This window comes from Gopherus evgoodei, chromosome 1 (assembly GCF_007399415.2).
Source record: "Gopherus evgoodei ecotype Sinaloan lineage chromosome 1, rGopEvg1_v1.p, whole genome shotgun sequence".
Lineage (NCBI taxonomy): Eukaryota > Metazoa > Chordata > Testudines > Testudinidae > Gopherus > Gopherus evgoodei.
The window spans coordinates 23,364,526-23,370,207 of record NC_044322.1 but is presented as its reverse complement, the minus strand read 5'-3'; positions in this window follow the sequence as shown (position 1 = coordinate 23,370,207).

The window sequence follows — 5,682 nt, the reverse complement described above, 5'->3', positions numbered from 1 at the left end:
AGACACACTGGATCAGTCCGTATCTGAACTGATATCTATAATCTTAAATACTTATATGGTCCTTGTTATCATAGTATCTCAGTGCCTCATGCTCTTTAATGTATTTATTCACATAACACTCCTGTGAGGTTGGGAAGTGCTATTATTGCCATTTTACAGATTGAAATCAATGGAAGCTAGGCACTTTTGAAAATCCCCATAGGCACATATCTGCTTCTTAAAGCACCTTTACAAAGCTGGCCTTAAGGAACTTGCCCAAGATCACATTGGAGGGTTGTGATAGAATAGGGACTTGAAGTCAGGTCTTTCAAATGCTGGACTAGTGTCCTAACCACTAGACAAAACTTCCTTTCATGTCAGATTTTATCATCTTAATAAAACACCACAAAAGAATGTCATAAGTTTCAGGGGAGTTGCTGTGGTCTGCAGAGATGGTACCTGAAACACATGAAAGAATGCATTAAAAATGTAACCTGCTAAGCAACCTGGAAAAACAAAACAAAACAGGTTGTAACATTATGCAGTCCTGCCACCATACAGCGTGAGGACAGGTCTGGATGTAGGCAGACCTTCAAGCAACATCCAAGTGCTATAGGAAGTATTGTTGAGGATTCAGGAAGCGGGAATTTTCCCCATTAGTGTTGAATCAACATGCCAGTATGAAGCGGGGAGGAAGATTATGCTACTTGAGATGCCAACTTTCAGATGAAGGATGAACTTTAAGTTTACCCCAGTGCAGTCATGAAAAATCCCATGGCATTTTCTGTAAGAATGCGGGTGGGTGAGAGGAGGGTGCAGGAGGAAGCCTTACTATTCTAGCCAGATTCCTATTCAGGTTATTATATTTTGCCTGCTCCCTGAAGTTCCAACTGGACTTAGGATCTATCACCTGCTATTGTCCTGCACTGTGTTTCATTAATGGATAATGTGATTCCAAATTTTCCTGAGAGCAGCACTGTGACACCTTAATATCGGTAAAGCAAGACAATCACTACTGAAGCCTTCAGTATTTGTTACTTTTAGACCCCATTTCACAAATATATTTGCATAATTTATAGGTGAAAATCACAGAATCAATAAAATACAAAATGTACTTGAATGATAAAATTGCTCTACATTTTTGTGTTGTGGACATTCCTACTGCCCCTTCTCTTAAAGCTAAGTAGAGCAGACCAAACCAGGACTAACTATAAAAAGGACTACAAATTTTGGCCAACCAGAAAGTATCTGAGCCATAAAAGAAAAACATAAGATAAGCTTTATAAAAGATTTAACTACCGGTGTCTAGCAGGCTATATTGCATTAATTTCCTCACTGGTATCCACTGAGTACGTATCATATCCTAAGGGCTTCATACTGATTCCTTTTGTCCCTCGTATCTGCTACGGTAGGCTGCAAGGATGTAGACAAGCATTTATTATTTCAGAGATGTAGTGCCTAGAGCTTCATCTCCTGAAAAAAGAAAAGTGTACCTGAAATTTATTCTTGCAGAAAGTACACAATACATTGGGAAAATCTCTATGTGAAAAAAAAACAACATGGCACAAAAGGAATTGGATTTTGGTTTGTTTGTATAGCACCCTTCCTCACAAAGTGATTTACAGTGACTATGTATACATACAGCATAATATTGATAATGTTACAAGACACAGAACAGTCTACAGTTTTTGTTGGGTGAACATTTTGGTTACTTTTGTGGCTTTATCCTTAAAGATTTAAGCCTTAAATGTGAAGTTGATCACTAAGGCAATCCAAGTGCATAGAGTTGGACATCAGCGAACAAAACATAAAATAAGAGACTGGAACTATCATACAGGAAATACCAAAATGTCATCTCTTGCACTGATACTTGCCCCCTTAACAATTACAGGGAACATTCAGCAAATGCATATATGTAAAGTAATGCACTGAGAAAGGCTATTTGCATCTATACCTTTGAGTTACAATACTAAAAATGTTAAGAGGAAGTATTAAAAAAGGGACAATTTGAAGATTTAAAATGCATTATAACAACATGAAAACTTTCACAATTTTGCATTTCTTTCAGTTTGGTTAATAGAATATTGATTTAGTGTCTCTCCCCTCAACTATTCAATTTCACTTATAGGTGCTGTCATCTACTTCCAGATTCTAATGCACTAGCTGAATACTACAATGGGTGGGTTCTGAACAGCACAGGGATATTTAAAGAGTAGTTGCAGTAGTTTATAAAAATAGTAGCATTTTTACTGTACATCTTACAAGAATATTACATTTTAATCCAAATTTAACCTGTTGGTCTCCCTTTATGGAGAGACCCATTTATGAAATAAAAGATTTTTTCCACACGTACCATCATTGCCAGTAAGGTTGGGCAAAGCTAAACAACCCTGGAATTACATCTCACATGCTAATGGTGGGATCATTAAGATATTTATAGTTTTATGGTTAAATAGTTGGGGGGCTTAGCAACTGAAAGGTGTGATATAAACTAAATGTAGCTACCACAGCACACTATCTGCAAGATTTCTGCTTGGAATATTTCAAACTATCTGGGGGAATTAAGAAACCTTCCATTAAAACATCCATTTCTATTAGACTGCTTTGAAAATCTTAACCTTAATGGCTGAATTGCCTATTACTGTGTGTTTAGCATTTAGAAATGACAGAGACACTGCCAAAATTTTCAAATTTAGGTGTCTGAAATTAGGTACTTAGCACCAGTGAAAATAAGGCTCCTAGGAACTCCCATTGACCTCTGTGGAAACTCAGCACTTTTGAGACAGGCTCCTATTAAGGTGTCTAACCATGGGTTTAGGAACCTAACTTTTGACACTCTGTCACGGGGCTCACTCAATGCTAGGGTGTCTCCTTCTGGCTACTCTGGAAATTACCTCCTTCCCCGGGTGCTGTGCACTCCTCTGGTGGTCTCTCCGCCCATTATTCTCTCTCACCCTGCAGCCCCTGTTGCTCCAGAAGCTGCAGCTTCCTCTTGGTAACTTGGACCTCCAGCCAGGTCTCTATGGTCCTCTCCTTCTGGGGTATCAGATTCTCTTGGGGCAAACACTCTGATCAGCAGCCAAGGACTGCACTATCCTAAACCTTGCTGCTTTTCCCTTGAGCCTTTCTGACCACCTTGCACTGCTTTGCATAAACTGCCTGCATAAACTCCCTCCTCCTAGGGAGTAACTGTAGACTGCACACTATAGTCCCAAACCCACCTGCCTTCACCCAGAGGGCTGCAGGGAAGTAGTCTACTGTCAGACCCTTTCTGGCCTCAGCTCCTGTTCCCATCCAAGCCTCATCTAATCCCTGCACCCCGGCTCCTCCTCCACATGCAGCCTGGGCAGTTAATTGGCCCACCTAGCCACCTTAACCCTTTCAGGCCTCGTGTGGGGTGGACACCTCATTACATATGCACATCTAAATATCTTGGCCAATTTCTCTTTTGTGCAGTGCCTACAAAAACGTGTTTCTCTTGCATTTACTTTCCTTTTCAAAAAGTGACAAAAGTACCAACCTGCAAAATTCGTTGTTTTTTTTTTAAAGTAGCCTCACTGTGACCTCATATCTGACACCAGGGAATACTTGTTCATTATTTCTGGGTGCAGTGGTATCTCTAAGGTGAATTTAAATTCCAAAGGAAGTCCTGTGATTTTCAGCCTAGCTCACAATCTCACATTTTCTTATACTGAATGAGAGAAGCATGGGGTAGTACTCTGAACAACCTCATTCTAAATCATGCCTCTGAAGCAAAGGTCTCAGAAGTTTGTAACTTTGTTCAGCAGACACACTATCTCCTTCTCTACCTGGAATCTGACAATGCCACGTTTGTAAAGCCCTTGTAAGAGAGGGAGGAAAGTACCTTTAGTGTTATGTTATGGAGAAGTCATATGTATCCTCCAGTAAGGTTTCAATCACCTGTAAACTATTTTCAATTGATATTTTTACATTTCCTCCCTTTAAATATCCCTTTGATAAGAGGCTAAAAGGAAAAGTTTTCACCTTCATAAATCAGTTCTGATACAAACTAGTGCTTCGATAACCCATGTTCCATATTTGTGGTTAATATTGTAATTAAAATACCTGCCTTAGAATATCAAGGTTGGAAGGGACCTCAGGAGGTCATCTAGTCCAACCCCCCTACTCCAAGCAAGACCAATCCCCAGATTTTTGGCCCAGATCCCTAAATGGCCCCCTCAAGGATTGAACTCACAACCCTGGGTTAGCAAGCCAATGCTCAAACCACTGAGCTATCCCTTCCCCATTGGCAACACACACACATTGAAAAACCAATTTGCAGAATGTATTGTCTAATATATAGTTGCTATAGCTAGTCTCTATCACTAGGAGAAGATAGCTGAAATAGTCACTCTTACCCTAGAAATAAGATGGTTCAATCAATCCACACATTTTATCTGATTTATAAGATGTACTAACTCACCTCAGTGTACAGTATGTACATAATTCTAGAACAACTTATAGATGCCAGAACAAACCACTAGGAATTCAACTTCAGGCAGGAAAGAGAAGCTTTGCACCATAACCTAAAGATTAACTAATGGGAGGTGTCAATCTCAACCAGAAATGGTCCCCCATTCTTTCCTGTTTGGTTTCAGTGGTACCCGAATCACCCCAAAAAGTTAGTGTGTGAACACTGATGTCACCCAAGTTAACTGCAATGCCAAAGTAGACAAGAACAGTGTTAGCTTTCAAGCACGCTTACTACAAGAGATGTTCATCATAACAGTTCCCATCTTCAACCTAATCTGGGATTTGCACACACAGAATCCATACAAATTCAGTTAGGAGAGAGGACTTGCAGCTGCCTTCGGATGCAAACACGAAAGACCCTACTTTTTGCCCTCTTTTCGGTGCTACACAAAAACACTTCTGGAGAAAGCCAAGATCTGAATCACACTCAGGTAGGTCCATTCAAGGTCAACGACCTCAATCCATGATTAATAGTGGTAGAAAATTTGTCAACAAACAGGCATTAAGGAGTGTTCCCAGATACATTCCCACATATACTTGCCTATACCTTTCAAGTGAACAAATTTCTTTTCTCTTAAAACAATAGGGGAAAGAATGTCCAGAGATCACACCAAAGTAGGATCCCACAGAGACACTCCAATTTAAGGGCATACATCAGAGACTCACTCCATAAGAATAACATGAATTATGAATCGGATGAGGCTTTAAAATTCATTATGGGCTCTGCTGTCCCCTTCATTGTCTATTTCCATCCAAAAAAATCTACTAGCAGTCAGACGAGCAAGCCCCTGAACATGTGATGAATATTAGGACTGCTCCCCCAAATGCGCAGTGGCAGCATAACATATTCTCTCCCAAGACCAAAAATCACCACCTCTCAGAAGAGCTTATAGGCAGTCTTCTGAGGAAACCTGCAAAGTCACAACGAACAGAGGTTTTTCCATACAGGAACGAACAGGCTATTGAGCTTCATTTTATAAAGAAAAACTGGGATAGCCAATTGGATCTGAACCACTCTAAAATATTACCAGAAAGCTGTATTATGTTTGTAGTTTATTAGCGCAAGTATCTTTAGAAATCTGATCATGCAAATTAGTCAGCTGTTCTCTCAGTAACTTTCGGTAGTCAAAATGCAAAGACAATTTTAGGCATCCGCAATAAACAGCAACCTTCAGAACTGCACCCTGGTATCACATGAACACTCCAAGC